Below are 23,920 nucleotides of genomic sequence, written 5' to 3'. Positions count from 1 at the left end.
ATTCCGGCCGGCAGGTGTGCTTCTACTGTTCACTGACAACAGAGAAACAGGCATCAACGAAATTAAATTATTCTGCATTGTCGTTCTTTCATAGCACAGCTACGTCGGGTAATCCGAGTTGTCAGTTCATTGCTCCGTGTTTAAAGGAAAAATCTTTGTGCTCGTGTGCTGTGTTTAAAGTAAAAAGCTTTGTGCTCATGTGCGGTGTAGTACGATTGGAACTGGATACAGTCTTTCTTTCTTTCCTTTTACAATTTTTGCTTTTGTTCTGACTGTTGGTTGACAATTTTATAAGTGCCTTAACATGAATAACAGTGAAAAAAGCAAACATGCAAAATTAAGTGGGACGGCATTTCGGAAATTATCGAAGGAAGGGCGACAACGAGAAGCCAATGATCTAAAAACGCTTGGCAGAGTAAATAAGGTTTTTGCAAAAAATGTTGCTGGTTCGAAATTGGAAATTTGTGGTAAGTTTTATGGGACCAAACTGCTGAGGTCGTCCGTAGGCTTACACACTACTTAATCTAACTTAGACTAACTTACGCTAAGAACAACACACACACACACACACACACACACACACACACACACACACCCATGCCCAAGGGAGGACTCGAACCTCCGACGGGGGGAACCCGCATGAACCGTGGCAAGGCGCCTGAGACCGCACGGCTACCCCGGGCGGATTGTTGGTTCGACTTCAAGTACACTCCTGGAAATGGAAAAAAGAACACATTGACACCGGTGTGTCAGACCCACCATACTTGCTCCGGACACTGCTAGAGTGCTGTACAAGCAATGATCACACGCACGGCACAGCGGACACACCAGGAACCGCGGTGTTGGCCGTCGAATGGCGCTAGCTGCGCAGCATTTGTGCACCGCCGCCGTCAGTGTCAGCCAGTTTGCCGTGGCATACGGAGCTCCATCGCAGTCTTTAACACTGGTAGCATGCCGCGACAGCGTGGACGTGAACCGTATGTGCAGTTGACGGACTTTGAGCGAGGGCGTATAGTGGGCATTCGGGAGGCCGGGTGGACGTACCGCCGAATTGCTCAACACGTGGGGCGTGAGGTCTCCACAGTACATCGATGTTGTCGCCAGTGGTCGGCGGAAGGTGCACGTGCCCGTCGACCTGGGACCGGACCGCAGCGACGCACGGATGCACGCCAAGACCGTAGGATCCTACGCAGTGCCGTAGGGGACCGCACCGCCACTTCCCAGCAAATTAGGGACACTGTTGCTCCTGGGGGATCGGCGAGGACCATTCGCAACCGTCTCCATGAAGCTGGGCTACGGTCCCGCACACCGTTAGGCCGTCTTCCGCTCACGCCCCAACATCGTGCAGCCCGCCTCCAGTGGTGTCGCGACAGGCGTGAATGGAGGGACGAATAGAGACGTGTCGTCTTCAGCGATGAGAGTCGCTTCTGCCTTGGTGCCAATGATGGTCGTATGCGTGTTTGGCGCCGTGCAGGTGAGCGCCACAATCAGGACTGCATACGACCGAGGCACACAGGGCCAACACCCGGCATCATGGTGTGGGGAGCGATCTCCTACACTGGCCGTACACCACTGGTGATCGTCGAGGGGACACTGAATAGTGCACGGTACATCCAAACCGTCATCGAACCTATCGTTCTACCATTCCTAGACCGGCAAGGGAACTTGCTGTTCCAACAGGACAATGCACGTCCGCATGTATCCCGTGCCACCCAACGTGCTCTAGAAGGTGTAAGTCAACTACCCTGGCCAGCAAGATCTCCGGATCTGTCCCCCATTGAGCATGTTTGGGACTGGATGAAGCGTCGTCTCACGCGGTCTGCACGTCCAGCACGAACGCTGGTCCAACTGAGGCGCCAGGTGGAAATGGCATGGCAAGCCGTTCCACAGGACTACATCCAGCATCTCTACGATCGTCTCCATGGGAGAATAGCAGCCTGCATTGCTGCGAAAGGCGGATATAGACTGTACTAGTGCCGACATTGTGCATGCTCTGTTGCCTGTGTCTATGTGCCTGTGGTTCTGTCAGTGTGATCATGTGATGTATCTGACCCCAGGAATGTGTCAATAAAGTTTCCCCTTCCTGGGACAATGAATTCACGGTGTTCTTATTTCAATTTCCAGGAGTGTAGTAGGGATGATATTTCTGGCACTGCGGCCGCTGTGGCCAAGCGATTCTAAACGCTTCAGTCCGGAACCACGCTGCTGCTACAGTCGCAGGCTCGAATCGTGCCTTGGGCATGATGTGTGTGGTGTCCTTAGGTTAGTTAGGTTTAAGCAGTTCTAAGTCTGTTGTTGTTGTTGTGGTCTTCAGTCCTGAGACTGGTTTGATGCAGCTCTCCATGCTACTCTATCCTGTGCAAGCTTCTTCATCTCCCAGTACCTATTGCAACCTACATCCTTCTGAATCTGTTTAGTGTATTCATCTCTTGGTCTCCCTCTACGATTTTTACCCTCCAATACTAAATTGGTGATCCCTTGATGCCTCAGAACATGTCCTACCAACCGATCCCTTCTTCTAGTCAAGTTGTGCCACAAACTTCTCTTCTCCCCAATCATATTCAATACCTCGTCATTAGTTATATGATGTACCCATCTAATCTTTAGCATTCTTCTGTAGCACCACATTTCTAAAGCTTCTATTCTCTTCTTGTCTAAACTATTTATCGTACATGTTTCACTTCCATACATGGCTACGCCCCATACAAATACTTTCAAAAACGACTTCCTGACACTTAAATCTATACTCGATGTTAACAAATTTCTCTTCTTCAGAAACGCTTTCCTTGACATTGCCAGTCTACATTTGATATCCTCTCTACTTCGACCCACATCAGTTAGTTTGCTCCCCAAATAGCAAAACTCCTTTACTACTTTAAGTGTCTCATTTCCTAATCTAATTCCCTCAGCATCATCCGACTTAATTCGACTACATTCCATTATCCTCGTTTTGCTTTTCTTGATGTTCATCTTATACCCTCCTTTCATGACACTGTCCATTCCGTTCAACTTCTCTTCCAAGTTCTTTGCTGTCTCTGACAGAATTACAATGTCATTGGCGAACCTCAAAGCTCTTATTTCTTCTCCATGGATATTAATACCTACACCGAATTTTTCTTTTGTTTCCTTCACTGCCATCTGGTTTCTGTGCAAATTGTAAATATCCTTTCGCTCCCAGTATTTTACCTCTACCACCTCCAGAATTTGAAAGAGAGTATTCCAGTCAACATTGTCAAAATCCTTCTCTAAGTCTACAAATGCTAGAAACGTAGGTTTGCCTTTCCTTAATCTAGCTTATAAGATAAGTCGTAGGGTCAGTATTGCCTCACGTGTTCTAAGTCTAGGGAACTGATAAGCTCAGATGTTAAGTCCAATAGTGCTTAGAGCCATTTGAACCATCTGGCACTGCAGATGGTGTAAAAGGCGTAAATACAGACGAAACATAAGTTAAAAACGAAGAAAAGCAAGATTTCGAGTTTCACGAAAAACTAAGTGTCGAGTCAGACATTACGAAAAGAAATAACCTCATTAGTGATGATCCTGCAGAATGGTGTGTCAATGAATTAACAATCGACATTCTCTTACAGCGTTGCATTAATCAGAATTGGAATGGTGATTTTTTTCTAATTCAAGAAGATCAATAGGAGATGAAACCAGATATTTGAACAAAAATTTATTTTACCGTAAACTTTTAAATGGTGAATCAACTTTGTGTGATTTTCTAGTATACTCCTGTAGCACTAGTGCTGTTTTTTGTGCACCAAGTTAACTTTTTGGAGGTAAGGCCACGATTGCTACTAATGGTATTGCAGATTGGAAAAATATTTCTAATATTTTATCTCATCATGAGAATTCACTTGAACACAAAAATTCTGAGTTATCAATCTTAACAACAAAAAAGTCACTTGGAACAATAGATAACCATTTCAGGTCATATGTTGAGACAGAGAATATGTACTGGCGCAGTGTGTTAAAACGGTGTTTGCAGTAGTGAAGAAACTATCAAGTCGTGGACCTTCCCCACGTGGACACATTGAAAGATTCCATTCATTACATAATTTATGATGTATCTTGAACTTATTGCCGAGTTTGATCCTTTTCTCGCAGAGCACATTGAACGATATGGAAATCCAGGCCAGGGACATACAAGTTATCTTTCTTCAACAATCTGTGATGAAATAATAGAGCTTCTTTCTGAACGGATAAAAAGAATTATCATCAAATAAAACAGGCCAAATATTTCTCTATAATAGTATATTCTACTGTGGACATTTCAGATGTTGATAAATTATGTTTCATATTAAGATATGTGAACGAGAATGGTGCACCTGTTGCATGTTTCCTTCTGTTTTTACCAAACCTGGGACACAAGTTAGTAAACTTAGCTGAGGCTGTACTAAAAGTCCTGTCTACGAATTCCACTGATATTACCGACTGTAGATGCCAGTCGTATGACAACGCAAGCAATATCTCAGCGAGGAACCTACACTGTTTTGCAGGCACGCATTAAAGAAAGAAACCCGAAAGCGCATTATGTGCCTTGTGCAGCACATTCGTTGAATTTAGTCAGCACTAGTGCTGCAAGCTGTTGTCGGGAAGCATGTTCATTTTTCAATGCAGTGCAAAAGCTTTATAATTTTTCTCTGCTTCTACACAGCCCTAGGATAAACTTCTCTCTCTCTTTTTTTTTTTTTTTTTTTGAAACCAGGAAGCAAAATGGTAAAATTTTTATCAAAAACACGTTGGTCAGCAAGAGAGAAAGCATGTTTAAGTCTATATGAAAGTTGTGAGGGCGCTATCTGTGCCTTCACACATATTGCCAATAATATGTTTGAAAAACCACTTGTGAGAAATGAGGCTTCAGCTTTAATGAACCAACTCAGCAGACTAAACAGTATGCATGATGACAGTTATAAGGACCTACTCCAGAGATTAATACTGTAAATCTGAAACTGCAAAGTGTAAATATTGATACTGAAATAGTGCATGAATTTATGAATCACTTGTTTTGTTTATTTAGGCCACAATTAATCGTCAACAAAGGTCACGATAATTATAATTTATGGGCAATATGGCGGCCTTGGTTTATGTTTACTCAGCTGTTCAATGCTTTTAGCTTATAATGCCACTGTCATTTTTAGTCATAGTAATTTATGACCCAAAATAATGACACCCCACCCCCTCTGTGCTAATATTGATTGTTCCCCCACTAATGCCTCGCCGCTCCTTAGCGTCCCCGAGATTGTAATTCTTACTGTGAACCTTCTTCGAGCGATATTACCACCATCAAGACGTATCTGTAAATTTAGGTAATACTGCAAAATTTCCAGCATAATATAGCACACAGTCTTGGCCTAGTTTTCGCGAATATTCGGCACCCAATGCTACACTACTGGCCATTAAAATTGTTACACTAAGAAGAAATGCAGATGTTAAACAGGTATTCAGTGGACAAATATATTATACTAGAACTGACATGTGATTACATTTTCACGCAATTTGGGTGCATAGATCCTGAGAAATCAGTACCCAGAACAACCACCTCTGGCCGTAATAACGCTCTTGATACGCCTGGGCATTTAGTCAAACAGAGCTTGGATGGCGTGTACAGGTACAGCTGCCCATGCAGCATCAACACGATACCACAGTTCATCAAGAGTAGTGACTGGCGTATTGTGACGATCCAGTTGCTGGGCCACCATCGACCAGACGTTTTCCATTGGTGAGAGATCTGGAGAATGTGCTGGCCAGGGCAGCAGTCGAACATTTTCTGTATCCACAAAGGTCCTTACAGGAGCTGCAACATGCGCTCGTGCATTACCCTGCTGAAATGTAGGGTTTCGCAGGGATCGAATGAAGGGTAGAGCCACGGGTCGTAACACATCTGAAATGTAACGTGCACTGTTCAAAGTGCCGTCAATGCGAACAAGAGGTGACCGAGACGTGTAACCAATGGCACCCCTTACCATCACGCCGGGTGATAACGCCAGTATGGCGACTATGAATACACGCTTCCAATGTGCGTTCACCGCGATGTTGCGAAACCTGGATTCATCCGAAAAAATAACGTTTTGCCATTCGTGCATCCAGGTTCGTCATTGAGTACACCATCGCACGCACTCCTGTCTGTGATGCAGCGTCAGGGGTAACCGCAGCCATGGTCTCCGAGCTGATAGTCCATGCTGCTGCAAACGTCGTCGAACTGTTCGTGCAGATGGCTGTTGTCTTGCAAACGTCCCCACCTGTTGACTCAGGGATCGAGACGTGGTTGCACGATCCGTTACAGCCATGCGGATAAGATGCCTGTCATCTCGACTGCTAGTGATACGAGGCCGTTGGGATCCAGCACGGCGTTCCGTATTATCCTCCTGAATCCACCGATTCCATATTCTGTAAACAGTCATTGGATCTCGACCAACGCGAGCAGCAATGTCGCTATACGATAAACCGCAATCGCGATAGGTTACAATCCGACCTTTATCAAAGTCGGAAACGTGATGGTACGCATTTCTCCTCCTTACACCAAGCATCACAACAACGTTTCACCAGGCAACGCCCGTCAACTGCTGTTTGTGTATGAGAAATCGGTTGGAAACTTTCCTCGTTGGAAACTTTCCTCATGTCAGCACGTTGTAGGTGTCGCCACAGGCGCCAACCTTGGGTGAATGCTCTGAAAAGCTAATCATTTGCATATCACAGCATCTTCTTACTGTTGGTTAAATTTCGCGTCTGTAGCACGTCATCTTCGTGGTGTAGCAATTTTAATGGCCAGTAGTGTATTTTGTGCATTTATGGTTTCGTGGCTACTTTATGCCCATTTTTTAAGAAAATGCACATTTCATTGCCATTTTAATGATTCCCCCCCCCCCCCCCCCCCCCGTTTGTACAGAAAATACACGTAAATATGGGTTTCATTGCTATTTTCTTCCACTTTAGGAGAAGATACACATAAATATTGATTTCGTGACCGTTTTCATCGATTTCTTAAGAAGTCCCTCCTTTCATTCCTACTGTACAGATTTTTCCCCACTTTTTAAGAAGATGCATGTAAATATGATTTTCGTGGCTAATTTGGCCAGTTTATCAAGAAAATGAACGCAACTGCTTGTTTTGTGGATATTTTACCGATTTCTTACGAAGACATATAAATATGAATTTGCAAATGCCATCACAGTTCATGCCCCTTAAGTAACTGAGTGTGTTTGGTAATGTTTACCGTTTTGAGGTAATTTTACCTACTCTTCGAGAAGACGCACGTGAAGCTTTTACCGTGAATATATAAAAATCTCTGCAATTTATCTTCTGTTAGCACACCACTGCTATGTACGGTTTTAAATATTTTTTTCCAGTGTTCCACAAATAGCCACCTCCTTGAGGAAGACACACGTAAAAATATCAGTCTAACAACCACCACACTGTGGTAATCTAACAAGTTACAAGGGTATTAGCCTTAAAAACTTTTTTATTTAACAATAAAATATGGATATATGTACTAGGATTATTTTCATTTAAAACAAACTATCCACCACCCTAACGCTATATGATTATACTGGACTTGTGGAAAAAGCAATGGCTGGAACGCTTCTATAGAGAAAGGTAGATCCAGCCGCACAGTGACCCCTATCGTACTGCAGAATTGTGTCTTCACCGCACTGCACATCCCAGAGTAACACGGACAGATGTGGACTCACATGACTGATTGACAGCTACTACGTAGTATTGAGCTGTCGAATCGATGTTACTGTTCAGTAGTAGGTTTCGTTTAACCACATACGGGTGTTTGAGCGTTAATGTCGGGATAGCAGATAGCAGGCAGTGACCGCAAAGTTACAGTGGAAATTGAGAATGTGCGGTGAGATATTAAGGTTGGGTTCGTTCAGATAGAGTGGAGTATGTCGAGGGGCAGCAGATGGCTGAGTACAGCTCATTCTGTCTCGGGATTCCTGTCTTCGACAGCAGCACTGTTATTGCATCAATACTCATAGTGCTTGGTGTTGCTACGTTAAAATTAACAGCTCGAGAGCCATCGCAGAGCATATTCCTAAAGCTTTAAAGTGTCATGCACATACATCGTCTCGAGGAAGCGGCATATGCTGCAGTGGAGCGAGAGTAGATCTGTGGTACTGTCTTGTTTGAGACAGCGGGAGCATTGAGATGGAGATGTGCTGTTTGTGATTTCGGTCACTCATTCATTCTAAGATCAACTACAGTTCAATGCAAGGTGATATACCTACCCAACATGTTTTGGATGCAATAAATGTAGAATTCAAAGTAAACAAAAACAATTAACCACGAAATACTGTCGCATAGTTGCCAGACGTCTGTCAGGCTCCTAGGACTATGGCACTTAACATCTGAGGTCATCAGTCCCCTAGACTTAGAACTACTTAAGCCTAACTAACCTAAGGACATTACTCACATCCATGCCCGAGGCAGGATTAGAACCTGCGACTGTAGCAGCAGCGCGGTTCCGGACTGAAGCGCCTAGAACCGCTCGGTCACAGCGGACGGCCTTCTGATACTGTGTAGAATACTCCTTGCCTTCATGAACAAATGCTCCATTAAGACGAGAGTCTTCCAGAACGGTGACATTGTTGTCAGTTCTATATTTCGACTCTAAAAAAAAGAATCACGGTTGTTCAACGCAGGTCAAGATTTGTTAAGATCACAGTGTTATCATTGCTGTCATACGGTTACGGCAAAAAGTCGCAACACCAAAAAATAATTAATGTAGGATAATGAAATTTCGGGAATACATTTGTCTAGGTAACATAATTCAGTGATTAACATTGTAAGATCATAGGATAAAGTCAGTGCGAGATAAACCATTTCAAATGTGAAATGCTGGTACATTAACAACCGGAGTAATCGCCGGAATGTTGAATGCAAGGAAGCAAACGTTCTATGCCTGTTGCACTTGGTCGGTCAGTACAGGGTCGGTTAATGCTCTCTGTGGATGATGCTGTTGTCCGATGGCGTTCCATATGTGCTCGATTGCAGACATATCTGGTGACGGAGAAGGCCAAGGCAACATGTCAACACTCTGTAGAGCATGTTGGGTTACAACAGCGGTATGTGAGCGAGCGTTATCCAGTTGGAAAAAAACCCCTGGAATGCCGTCCATGAATGGCAGCACAGCAGGTCGAATCATCAGACTGGCGTACAAATTTGCAGTCAGACTGCATGGGATAACCGCGATGGTGCTCCTGCTATCATACGAAATCGCACCACAGACCTTACTTCAAATGTAGATCCAGTGTGTGTAGCACACAGACAGGTTGGTTGCAGGCCCTCAACTGGCCTGCTTTTAACCAACACACGGCCATCACTGTACCGAGGCAGAACCAGCTTTCATCAGAAAACACAACAGGCCTCCAACCTGCCTTCCAATGAGCTCTCACTTGGCGTCACTGAAATCGCAAATGGCGGTGGTATTGGGTCAGTGGGATGCATGCTACAGGGCATCTGTCTCGGAGCTGTCCTTGAAATAACCGATTGTAACAGTTCGTTGTGTCACTATGGTTCCAACCGCTGCCCAAATTGCTGTTGCAAGTGCTGTACGAAGCACCAGAGGCATACATCGAACACGATGGTGTTCCTTCTCAGTAGTACCACGTGGCTGTCCCGAGACCGGTTTTCTTGCGACTGTACATCCTCGTGACCACCGCTGCCAGCTATCACGTACAGTCGCTACATTCCTGCCAAGTCTTTCTGCAGTATCGCAGAAGGAACATACAGCTTCTAGTAGCCCTATTACACGACCACGTTCAAACTCAGTGAGATGCTGATATTGGCGTCTTTGTCGCCTTAAAGGCGTTCTTGACTAATATCAATGCACTGCGTCCAGTTTCATACTAATGCTCACGACCATTACAGCGTGTATTTAAAGCAAACCTAATTTGCCCTCCTCATAGCGCCACACTTATGAGGCTGGCGCGAAATTTGAATAGACATCATCTTTCAGATGTAGACATCTACCAACTTTCGTTTACGTCGCTCCTTCTTGGTCTTACGATTTTTTTTCCGTCAGTGTATTAAGAGCAGACGTAAATGTGCTTGATGTAGGAAAAGACAACAAAAGAATGTATTTTAACGACAATGCTTTATTCTTCACCATATGTGTTACCAATGTATAATACATATATCATAAAATAATTGCATCTCTTACAACATTGTTGCTTTCGTCAAAAATGCTCTTCTTGTGACTAAAACTGGTCTCTGTCACACAGCACACGAGGAAAGGGTATGTATGCTTTTAACACAAGCAGCAGTACGTCTGCAGGGAAAGAATAACACCCCCATTTCTTCCTGGAATCAGATTTTACACAGGTGAGCATTGTCAGAAGCTCCCATAGTCACACGGTGTTCTGGAGTTGATGGAGTTTTAATATAAACTGTATCCTCTGCAGTAATTTTTTGCATCCATATTCTGTCAGATATTATTCACAAAATCTTTACCCTTCGCAAGTAGCATAAATGTGAAATAATTTGGGTGAAGGTCACGGTTAAAGCAGGTTCAGACATGGTAATTGGATGTCTCTATAGGTCCCATGGCTCAGCAGCTGTTGTGGCTGAGCACCTGAAGGATAATTTGGAAAATATTTCTCGTAGATTTCCCCACCATGTTATAGTTCTGGGTGGACATTTTAATTTGCCGGATACAGACTGGGCGACTCAAACGTTTATAACGGGTGGCAGGGACAAAGAATCCAGTGAAATTTTTTAAGTGCTTTATCTGAAAACTACCTTGAGCAGTTAAACAGAGAATCGACTCGGGGCGATAACATATTATACCTTCTGGTGACAAACAGACCCGAACTATTTGAAACAGTTAACGCAGAACAGGGAATCAGCGATCATAAAGCGGTTACTGCAGTGATGATTTCAGCCGTAAATAGAAATATTAAAAAAGGTAGGAAGATTTTTCTGTTTAGCAAAAGTGACAAAAAGCAGATTTCAGAGTACCTGATGGCTCAACACAAAAGTTTTGTCTCAAGTACAGATAGTGTTGAGGATCAGTGGACAAAATTCAAAACCATCATACAATGTGTTAGATGAGTATGTGCCAAGCAAGATCGTAAGAGATGGAAAAGAGCCACCGTGGTACAACAACCGAGTTAGAAAACTGCTGCGGAAGCAAAGGGAACTTCACAGCAAACATAGACATAGCCAAAGCCTTGAAGACAAACAAAAATTACGCGAAGCGAAATGTAGTGTGAGGAGGGCAATGCGAGAGGCGTTCAATGAATTCGAAAGTAAAGTTCTATGTACTGACTTAGCAGAAAATCCTAAGAAATTTTGGTCTTATGTCAAAGCGGTAGGTGGATCAAGACAAAATGCCCAGACACTCTGTGACCAAAATGGTACTGAAACAGAGGATGACAGACTAAAGGCCGAAATACTAAACGTCTTTTTCCAAAGCTGTTTCACAGAGGAAGACTGCACTGTAGTTCCTTCTATAGATTGTCGCACAGATGACAAAATGGTAGATATCGAAATAGACGACAGAGGGATGGAGAAACAATTAAAATCGCTCAAAAGAGGAAAGGCCGCTGGACCTGATGGGATACCAGTTCGATTTTACGCAGAGTACGCGAAGGAACTTGCCCCCCTTCTTGCAGCGGTGTACCGTATGTCTCTAGAAGAGCGTAGTGTTCCAAAGGATTGGAAAAGGGCACAGGTCATCCCCGTTTTCAAGAAGGGACGTCGAACAGATGTGCAGAACTATAGATATATCTCTAACGTCGATCAGTTGTAGAATTTTGGAACACGTATTATGTTCGAGTATAATGACTTTTCTGGAGACTAGAAATCTACTCTGTAGGAATCAGCATGGGTTTCGAAAAAGACGGTCGTGTGAAACCCAGCTCGCGCTGTTCGTCCACGAGACTCAGGGGGCCATAGACACGGGTTCACAGGTAGATGCCGTGTTTCTTGACTTCCGTAAGGCGTTCGATACAGTTCCCCCACAGTCGTTTAATGAACAAAGTAAGAGCATATGGACTATCAGACCAATTGTGTGATAGGATTAAAGAGTTCCTAGATAACAGAACGCAGCATGTCATTCTCAATGGAGAGAAGTCTTCCGAAGTAAGAGTGATTTCAGGTGTGCCGCAGGGGAGTGTCGTAGCACCGTTGCTATTCACAATATACATAAATGACCTTGTGGATAACATCGGAAGTTCACTGAGGCTTTTGGCGGATGACGCTGTGGTATATCGAGAGGTTGTAACAATGGAAAATTGTACTGAAATTCAGGAGGATCTACAGCGAATTGACGAATGGTGCAGGTAATGGCAACTGAATCTCAATGTAGACAAGTGTAATGTGCTGCGACTACATAGAAAGAAAGATCCCTTATCATTTAGCTACAATACAGCAGGTCAGCAACTGGAAGCAGTTAATGCCATAAATTATCTGGGAGTACGCATTAGGAGTGATTTAAAATGGAACGATCATATAAAGTTGATCATCGGTAAAGCAGATGCCAGACTGAGATTCATTGGAAGAATCCTAAGGAAATGCAATCCGAAAACAAAGGAAGTAGGTTAAAGTACGCTTGTTCGCCCACTGCTTGAATACTGCTCAGCAGTGTGGGATCCGTACCAGATAGGGTTGATAGAAGAGAGAGAGAAGATACAACGGAGAACAGCGCGCTTCATTACAGGATCGTTTAGTAATCGCGAAAACGTTACGGAGTTGATAGATAAACTCCAGTGGAAGACTCTGCAGGAGAGACGCTCAGTAGCTCGGTACGGGCTTTTGTTGAAGTTTCGAGAACATACCTTCACCGAGGAGTCAAGCAGTATATTGCTTCCTCCAACGTATATCTCGCGAAGAGACCATGAGGATAAAATCAGAGAGATTAGAGCCCACACAGAGGCATACCGACAATCCTTCTTTCCACGAACAATACGAGACTGGAATAGAAGGGAGAACCGTCAGGTGGCTTGCGGAGTATGGATGTAGATGTAGATGTAGACGACTTTCGAAAATCACACAGCATGTTTAGCCCATTTGTTGTTTGTTTCTTCTGAATATTTCAACCCTCATCCATAATGGAAACACACGTTTCGTCTCAGTCACCGGTATAAAAGAATCCAGCTTCGCTTAATTTGTCAGGATGTTGTTTAAAAGTTTGAAAGATTCCAGCCTTGCATTGGGTGTTCTGTATTTAGGGTAAGCTAATATACTCCACATGACATGTTGAACTGCATAATGATGCTGATTCATGAGATGAATGTGGGAGTATCTCCATTTTACATAGGTTACAAGTATCGTACAAAAGATGTAGTTTGACTCGCCACAAATACGATTTCACAAATACAACGATATTGCACTGCATGTATTGTTGAGAAGTACACTGCAATGTTCCTTTGCTCATGCATGCATTTCCAAAGGAACAGGCACTGTGGTGATATAGCCGTCATGAAATACATGAAATGTATTCACAGCTGTTAATATGGCTCGAATCCTGCCTTGGGCATGGATGTGTGTGATGGCCTTAGGTTAAGTAGGTTAAAGTAGTTCTAAGTTCTAGGGGACTGATGACCTCCCATAGTGCTTAGGGCCATTTGAGCCTGTTAATATGGAAAACTATCAGTTGCATAATGGAACGATGACAATGAAAATTTTGTGCTATACCAGGACTTGAACCCGGATTTCTTGCTTATCGTGAGTCGTCACCTTATCATTTTTTTGTTATAATTTTGTTCGGTATTGTCAGTTTCGTTTGTTCTGGGTGGATGTCACATCACATCCGTTCAAGTTTCACGTTGATTCCTTTACTCTGTTTTTTTATTACAGGGGATTATCGGCCCTCTGACCGAACACATTGAGCTACCGTGCCGGCATTATAAGGCTATTCTAGCACGCTTCACGGGCGGACCCAAGCTCCCACATGTCGACAGCCGAGTATACAACCTGCACTCGTACATTCATTGTGTACTTGCCGAAACAACATTGTGTCATAATTCTGAACGACACGGGCATTGCAATATCGTATTTATTCGCCAACATCTGGTATGTGACTTTCAATTAAAAAATGTCCTCCCTGCACAGGAATATACATAGTGGATGGACAAGTGGAGGTTGTAAACACACGATTGATAACATATAGAAGTTTGGGGCTGGACGTGAAATGTGTTCGGATACCCTAATGATCGCACTCGCTACTTCAGTACACAACTAAAATTGGGACGATATAGAGAAGATTATAGCCGGCACGGTAGCTCAACGTCTTTGGTCAGAGGCCTGGTTGTCCTCTGTAATATAAAAACAGAGCGAAAAGATCAACGACGGACTTGAATGGGTGTCATGCGACGCTCGCCCCGTCTAAATGCAAAGAAAAAAAATGGTAATAAGGCGACCTCCCGCAGTAAGTAGGATATCGAGGTTCGAGTCCCAGTCCGGCACAAATTCTCATTGTTGTCATTCCCTTATACAGATGATGATTGTTGTTCACATTCGTAACTGTGAATACGTTTCATGAATTTCACAGATCCCGCGCCCCCCCCCCCCCCCCCTCCACCACGTATCCTCAGGCATCCACTATGTCACGAAGCGACCTGCTTTCAAAGCTCTCTCTCTCTCTCTCTCTCTCTCTCTCTCTCTCTCTCTCTATATATATATATATATATATATATATATATATATATATATATATATTACAATTATTCAGGTATTACAATATGGTCTCCTTCAAAGTACCCGCCCTGAGACGCGATACACTTCTGCCAACGCCGTTTCCACTGTTGATAACATTGCTGAAAGTCTTCAGTTGTGATGTTGTTCAGTTGCCGTGTCGTTTCCGCGTTGATGGCTTCCACATCTCCCAAGTGCCGCCCCCGAAGCACCAATTTGGATTTCGGGAACATGAAGAAGCCACACGGGGCTAAATTGGGTGAATAAGGATGATGATCTGTCACGGTGATTGAGCTTCTGGCCAAAAACTCGCGCACAACGAGCGCGCATTGTCGTGATGAAGGATCCACCTGCCCCCTTTTGCCAACTCCGGTCGAACTCGGGCCACACGAGCTCTGAGACGTGTCAGTACTTCAACGTAAAAATTTCCGTTCACTCTCTGGCCGGGAGGGACAAATTCCTTGTGAACAATGCCCTTAGAATCAAAGAAAACAATCAACATTGTCTTCACAATGGACCTTGATTTTCGCGACTTTTTTTTTCTCGGTTCTCCTGCTAGTTTCCATTCCTTGCTTTGAGATTTGAGCTCCACATCGAATTCGTAAAACCAGGACTCGTCTCCAGTGATGACTCGGTTGAGAAAGTCGCCTCGTTCCTCTGCTTCCAACCAATCCTCAGAGCACTCAACCCTCTTTGCTTTCTGTTCTGGCGTCAAGAGGTTCGGTACGATTTTCGCACACAATTTCGTCATTTCAAGTTTTTGTGTCAGGATTTCGTAAACGATTGTTTTGGCGATTGACAGCTCGTCAGCAATCATTCTGACTGTCAATCTACGGTCTTTAAGAACACAAGCCCGAATTCGTTAAACATTTGCATCGGAACTCGATGTCGACGGGCGTCCTGGGCGAGGGTCATCGTTCACTTCTTCTCGGCCATCCCGGAACCTTTTTAACCACTTGTTCACGGTTGGTTCCTTCAGAGAATTGTCTCCGTAAACCTGTTTCAAACACTCAAAAATCTCGAGGCCATTCTTGCCTAGCTTTGCAAGACACTTGATGTTGACGCGCTGTTCCACAATCAGAGAGAGCTCAATGCCGACGGCAGGTGAAAAAGGGTAACTGTCAACAAGCTGCCGCACACTCCCACCTTCACGCAGAGTGCTCTGACTCGAACTGAGCGTTGATGGGATTGATTACAGCAGTAGCCCACCCGGCGGTGACTGCAACCTGTAACATAAAGACATTATTCAACTTTTATACGTATTTTCCGGACATACTCGAACAAATCAATATAGCGACACTTCTACTCACGTGATAATAACTTCACGCGTTCTAAACTTGCTTGGAACTGTGGTATCTAGCGCAATTTCGCTATTTTTCTGTATGTATGTGTATCGGTTTCTCAGGGGGGGGGGGGGGGGAGGCAGTTTCTAGACTGGACCTACCGCTGGTGAATACAACTCCTGGCACCACCCTAGACATGGTATCAGTGGATTCACCTTCGAAACCTATGCTGGACGTACCGATTGTGACTCCACCTTCAGACACTGTCCCAGACAAATCGCTGGTGGATTCGCCTTCGAACCCTGTCCTGGATGTAACACGTGGTGGATATACCTTTGCGTTGTATCCCAGACTTACCCTGCATTAGCTCCCCCACCCCCACCCCTTCGCTCCCCTCCCCCCCAGCCCCCACCCACCCTGGGAAACCGACGCACGCACATACATAACAATAACGCAATTGCGCTAGGAATTTACAGTTACAAGCAAATTTAGCGTACGTGACCAGAAGTGACGTCATGGTCACATGAGCAGAAGTATCGGCATCTTGGACCTTTAGAGTAGCCTATATATAAAGGGAGCTTTGACAGCAGGTCGCTCTGTAACATAGTGGATGTCTGAGGGTGTTGAGGAGGTGAAATTATATCTGTGGTGGGTCGAACTGTTTCTTTTGTACAATACTTGAAACCTGTGCAGGGTGGAGATACTCCCATACACATCTCTTGAATCAGCGTCACTATGCAGTTCAGCATGTAATGTGCGGGAGATTAGGTTAGCTCGCCTTAAATATAGAACTTAGCGATGCGAGGCTGGCATCTTAACAAAGGTTGGCCCTTAGCTTTGAAGCCACGTCCTGGCTAACTAAGTGAGCTGAACTCTTCTGTACTGGTGACAGAGATGAAACCGTGTGTGTTCATTTTGGAGGAGGGTTCAAACGAACAACCCATGGGTTGAACACGCTCTGTGATTTTCCAAGTTCTTGTTTGTGCTTCTTGCTAAGGGCAAGAGTGTGTGTGTAACATCTGTCAGAATACAGATGCAAAAAGTACTTCAAAGGATGTAACTAATATTACACCTACATGAAACCTTCTGAAAGCAGCAACAGAACACCAAGCAGTGGCATCTCCTAATTTGTATCTTAAAGCGTTGGCAAAGAATTCTCTGTCATGCTTTACACATTAGCCCTCTTTTTGTAAAAATCAGAGGAAACTAATTTGCGAGGCCAAATAACGTTAAATGCTGCGAAGCTTCCAGTGCTGTGTCGTTAAACGCAAAACTTGTTCCCGAGTCATGACCCAGCGTAGGTAAAAAAAAAAAACTGCGGCCCAGACTGATCACGGAAGGGAGGACATGTTTATAAATAAATTAAATGGACGCGGTGGTGTTTCGATTCTTGGAGACATGTATAAAGAACAATGAGTTTAACTAAGAAATCCACATGGCTGGCCCCTTTAATGCAGTAACGCAGATTGTCACTGTATAATTAATAAAATAAGACAAAGACGAAACGGTTTCCAGCAGAGTTGAACATACAGGATGGGCTCTATGTGTATCTAGGACATACTCTCAGTACAAATAAATAAATAAAATGAAATAAATGCACAAAAGCAACCAAACCCATATAGACAACAGATTTCTCAACATTGGAACGCAAGATTATTGTTCTTAAGTCTAAACTTATGCCTACAGTAAAACTACAAAAATTAATGATATTTGGTTGAGACAACAATGTAGTATGGACATCGATACTCTCTCACTAGCGATAAATAAATATTGAAAACAGTTGAATTCCCAACAAATTATTATTTAAAAAAGATGATTTTACATAACTGATAGAATTATTTAAATGAACGGAAGACATAGCTGTGAAGCTGTTTGATGAATGTGAATCGTCAGCTCTACAATCAAGCCAAAATATGATATAACACATGTCAGCAGTCTCCTTAGTCAGTTGAAGGCGACGCAGCGAGGGAGGAACCTGTAGCAACTGAACCGCGGCGTGTAAAGAGATGTCGACGATGAGTGTGCGAGTCTGTGCTGCTAAGTGTCGTATTCTTCCTACAGCAACAGCTAAGTACGCAGCTCTCAGGATTCGCTATGATGAACATCGGCTGGTCAGTTGGCGTCGCTATTGGGCCACCCACCATCTTCTCATTGAAAGTGCCATTGTGAGCGTGTGTCCATCTCCGCAGTTGAAGTGAACGTCACCAGAATTTTATTTTGATGCTGGATACCACATCGACTACAGAATGTGTGTCACTTTCTCCAGTAGATGTGTTGACTGCGGAGTGCAGGGGTGGACGAACGAACCAAGGGTGTATGGTGGTGCCATGTGTATCCCATAGCTAGCGGCATATAAAACATACATGTGGAGGTCTTACAGCGTTCGTAATAATTTTGAAATATTATCAATGAAGAAGAATTAGACCAAAAAAGTAGATGTAATTTTAACAGCTAAAATAAATGAAGAAACCAAACGCACTGAGGAAGTCTAAATAACATTATTTGAACTCAAAATCCATCCATCTTTCCTTCTGCATCAATTTCTTAGGTACTGCTTCACGGAAGCTGGATTTGTCCTCACATAAGTTGGCAAATAATTATTTCTCGTTGGATATAAGACTTAAATTATTCATCCGGTTCTGCGTTTGAGTAGATTGGCAGTAGGTGTGTACCCTCTTCAATGATGAGATTGATCTCTCGACAGATGATGCTGTGGAAGGAATTGTTGAGACAATCAATGCTCATTTGTATATTTCTGTAAATTCACTCATTAAATTCATCTCCAATAGATAATTTACAATCTGAATTGGTGTTTTGTCGAACTCTTCGTTAGAAACATACCATACACGAAGTTCGTTCTGGAGATTGAAAACACTGCCATAAATGTTGTTCACTTTACACAATAACTCGTTGGACAATTCTCTCTTTTTTTCAATGCATTTATCAAATTAAGGTACTCCAGCTTTCCAAACTCTGCAAATCTAATCTTTAATTGATTGTTGATGTTATCAATAATTTCGTAATAAATTCACCTGAAACTAGCTTGCTGTGCTTCAATGTTCAGTTTTCTCTTTTTTATTTGAATCACCTAATTTTCCACAGGTAACAAACGAGGACCACACTGCTTCGAAATTCTTTCTTTCCTTTTTCATTTTCTTTTGAAATTCTGTGTTTTCGTAGTGGCATACAAAATGTGACTGCTTTTAGATTGAAATCTACTAAACGAAACATATGAATGAGCAAGTAAGTTGAATAAACCCATATTAGAAATATGTTCTGGAAATCCTTCAGGAAGCTACAAAATCCATTTGCGGTCATTGCAATAATATGGCCAAACTTTCTACTTTCATTAACATATTCTAAAAACATTATCAATGCTCCTCTGTTTTCGTAGACTGTATGAATAAGTCTAGAGATGGACAATGATGGTAGTTTTCGGGACATGAACGCTGAAATCTCATGTAACCTCTCAGAAGAATGAGGAAAAATGTAGGCAGTGATTTAAGACCAGAAAAAAATGCCTTGAGGTCCTTCGTACATTCTTATGATTTTTGAAGTACCAGGTTCATTACATGAGAATAGTAGTGCATAAATAGAGCCGCAGGATCTTTTTCCAAAACTTTTCTTTGGGGTCCATCGAGGTGGCTATTAATGATAGCAGCGTCATCATAGGTTCGGGCAATTAGTTTATCCCTACAGTTATATTGTTCCATTATCGTCCACTACTTTTTTCTGTGAAACTGAAAAATAACGGAACGCAGTTAATAATTGTTATTTATTGCTTACATCTGGTGTTTAATGAAGCATAATAGCCATAAAATCCGTATTTTTAATTTCGTTGCAGATTTCATCTCTCAAAACAAAATGTTCAAATGTGTGTGAAATCTTATGGGACTTAACTGCTAATGTCATGAGCCCCTAAGCTCACACACTACTTAACCGAAATTATCCTAAGGACAAACACACACACCCATGCCCAAGGGAGGACTCGAACCTCCGCCGGGACCAGCCGCACAGTCCATGACTGTAGCGCCTTAGACTGCGCGGCTAATCCCGCGCGGCTCTCTCGAAACATTAACTACTGCATTTATTAAATAATTCTGAATGCTTGTCTATGTGTCGTGGAAAACCGTAGACGCTACTAAATGTTCTCTCAGCGAATGATGAAACTCGACATTTGCAAGAAGAATTTCCATGTAATTTCAAGAAATTCCATGTAATTTCCTTTGTTCGTACATTGTGAATTTTCATCATGGCCTCGAAAGGGTAGTTTCTGTTTCGCTAAATAGCAAACTGCGTGAATAAATCTGTTCAGAATTTCCCTGTTCATTCTTACTTTCTCATTGTGCAGTTCTACCCTTCGTTGAGAACTCAAAAGAGGGTCAGATTTAAGAGGGCGTGCAATAAATCTGTTGTAAGTTAAAAAAGTAGAAAGATGAACTTCAGGCTCAATCCGTTTTGCAGTGTTAAGATTTAAATCAGAATACCCTTGCTTATTCCAAATAAATTTCTTTGTAGCAAATAACGGACGGGTCCAGTAACGAAATCCGTCGAAACTAGTCTGATAACTCGTACAACTCCTTACGAAAATGATTCACAGATCCCTTTCCAGTGAAACAATATTTTGCCTTTACACGCGTTGATACTGTCAAGATAGGACATGGTCTGCAGTTGTCAATAACTTGTTTCTTCTCTGTGTATGATAGTAATGGAAAGGCTTGTAATAGTTTTTGCACAGTTTTTCACAACCTGTATCAAAACTACAGCAATCTACACGTACGGAAGAAACAAGATTACGTAACGTAACAGCATTCAGCCTGCCAGCAATGCGCCGATTCGTTGGCAAACGAAACGTCCTGGCTGCGGAGTGGGCAACCCGTGGACAGAGCTGACGCATGCGCAAGTATCTAGCGGCGAAGTCGTGCTAACGCCTTAGCTCAAGTTTAGCGTGTTGCATACTGCCAGGGGCTCTGCTGGCGGTGGACACTTGAGTTGAAGTACACTCCTGGAAAAGGAAAAAAGAACACATTGACACCGGTGTGTCAGACCCACCATACTTGCTCCAGACACGCGAGAGGGCTGTACGAGCAATGATCACACGCACGGCACAGCGGACACACCAGGAACCGCGGTGTTGGCCGTCGAATGGCGCTAGCTGCGCAGCATTTGTGCACCGCCGCCGTCAGTGTCAGCCAGTTTGCCGTGGCATACGGAGCTCCATCGCAGTCTTTAACACTGGTAGCATGCCGCGACAGCGTGGACGTGAACCGTATGTGCAGTTGACGGACTTTGAGCGAGGGCGTATAGTGGGCATGCGGGAGGCCGGGTGGACGTACCGCCAAATTGCTCAACACGTGGGGCGTGAGGTCTCCACAGTACATCGATGTTGTCGCCAGTGGTCGGCGGAAGGTGCACGTGCCCGTCGACCTGGGACCGGACCGCAGCGACGCACGGATGCACGCCAAGACCGTAGGATCCTACGCAGTGCCGTAGGGGACCGCACCGCCACTTCCAACAAATTAGGGACACTGTTGCTCCTGGGGGATCGGCGAGGACCATTCGCAACCGTCTCCATGAAGCTGGGCTACGGTCCCGCACACCGTTAGGCCGTCTTCCGCTCACGCCCCAACATCGTGCAGCCCGCCTCCAGTGGTGTCGCGACAGGCGTGAATGGAGGGACGAATGGAGACGTCGTCTTCAGCGATGAGAGTCGCTTCTGCCTTGGTGCCAATGATGGTCGTATGCGTGTTTGGCGCCGTGCAGGTGAGCGCCACAATCAGGACTGCATACGACCGAGGCACACAGGGCCAACACCCGGCATCATGGTGTGGGGAGCGATCTCCTACACTGGCCGTACACCACTGGTGATCGTCGAGGGGACACTGAATGGTGCACGGTACATCCAAACCGTCATCGAACCCATCGTTCTACCATTCCTAGACCGGCAAGGGAACTTGCTGTTCCAACAGGACAATGCACGTCCGCATGTATCCCGTGCCACCCAACGTGCTCTAGAAGGTGTAAGTCAACTACCCTGGCCAGCAAGATCTCCGGATCTGTCCCCCATTGAGCATGTTTGGGACTGGATGAAGCGTCGTCTCACGCGGTCTGCACGTCCAGCACGAACGCTGGTCCAACTGAGGCGCCAGGTGGAAATGGCATGGCAAGCCGTTCCACAGGACTACATCCAGCATCTCTACGATCGTCTCCATGGGAGAATAGCAGCCTGCATTGCTGCGAAAGGTGGATATACACTGTACTAGTGCCGACATTGTGCATGCTCTGTTGCCTGTGTCTATGTGCCTGTGGTTCTGTCAGTGTGATCATGTGATGTATCTGACCCCAGGAATGTGTCAATAAAGTTTCCCCTTCCTGGGACAATGAATTCACGGTGTTCTTATTTCAATTTCCAGGAGTGTATTATCAAGCAAAATCACAGACATAATGTACTTTATACTAATTAAGATTAATATCATGATTTCTTAAGTTTATTCAGACGTTGACGCACTACCCTCACACCTACAGGGGACGCCACTAAAGCAAATACCAGTTAACGACACAATGGGAACAAAAGCCTTCAGGACGCCTTAATCTCAATAATAATGGTGATCGTGTCACGTGGTCATCTGACCGTGTAAATAAAGACGTCGAGTTACAGTACCAAAGAAAACAAGTTCGCGTCCAGCTGCATTTTATTTTATTTTTTTCTTATCTTCGCCTTTTGTAACATATTGTGGGATCAACAATCACATCGTATTCGTCTTTGTACTAGCTTAGTACGCCATATTTGGTGATTTCCCTATTTACACTTGCGTATTACGAAAATACGCAGTTTTAGTGATACACCACATTATAGATCTTTCCAAAACGCTTCACTTTAGTACGATTTGTTCCACTAAAGTGTAGGGAAATGCACGTAAACGTGAACTGTGTGGAGGTAGTGCACTAAGCAATGAATTGAAGTTTCAGCTTGGCATTCGACGTATGCAGTTTGACGTTTTTTGCTGTCATCTCATTACAAGTGAGGAGGAAATTTGAAAGCAGCAACTGGCGACATTTACGATAGTGACTGTTTTGCATTTCAGTAGCTGCTGTATATGAGGTAGCTTCTGATGTCTGCAGAGACATATGCGAAGCAATTCAAAGATTTATGTAGCAAGAAGATAAGGTCAATAAAATATGATTAATCAAATGTGAAACAGACATACAACCCATCTCATAGGTTACATGATAAAATCTATTATATATTTTTGTGAGGTGGTGGCCTGCTTCAGGCCTTTCTCCTCACGTTTTATCCTATTTGCATACTGAATTTGCATAGGAGACTCTCTTGCTTCATTTACTTTCTGAGTCAGTTTTACGTGTTGTTTGGTTCAAATGGCTCTGAGCACTATGGGACTTAACTTCTCAGGTCATCAGTCCCCTAGAACTGAGAACTACTTAAACCTAACTAACCTAAGGACATCACACACATCCATGCCCGAGGCAGGATTCGAACCTGCGACCGTAGCGGTAGCGCGGTTCCAGACTGTAGCGTCTAGAACCGCTCGGCCACCATGGCCGGCTGCGTGTTGTTTACATCAGTGGCTGGGAGGTAGCGTTTGGCAATGTAGGTAACCCAAGGCTTTAAAATTTCATTTTTGTAGTAGTTTCTTGCATTAAACCCATCTGGTCTTGACCAGGGAATCTCCTTTTCGCTGGGACAGAAACAGGAGGAACTTTCGCACTTTCTGGAAGAGCGGCCGGGCATTTAAAGTGCAGTTTCCCACGCTGATGTACCACATGCGAAATCGGATAAGTCTTTGCAGGGATTATCCTTTTGTCTAACAATAAGTTTCTGCGAACAATGAGTGGGGGAATGGAAGAATGGTGTCCCCAACAGCTGAACGGGAAACCAATTGTGGAAGGGGTGAGAACCTAGTTAGTAAACTTCGGGTGCGGTCTTCAGTCGTCCACATGCTGTTATGCTGCTGTGTGTCATCCCCAGGCACGTT

This window comes from Schistocerca nitens, chromosome 8 (genome assembly GCF_023898315.1).
Source record: "Schistocerca nitens isolate TAMUIC-IGC-003100 chromosome 8, iqSchNite1.1, whole genome shotgun sequence".
Taxonomy (NCBI): Eukaryota; Metazoa; Arthropoda; class Insecta; order Orthoptera; family Acrididae; genus Schistocerca; species Schistocerca nitens.
The sequence above is the reverse complement of the archived record's forward strand: the minus strand, read 5'-3'. Positions refer to the sequence as shown.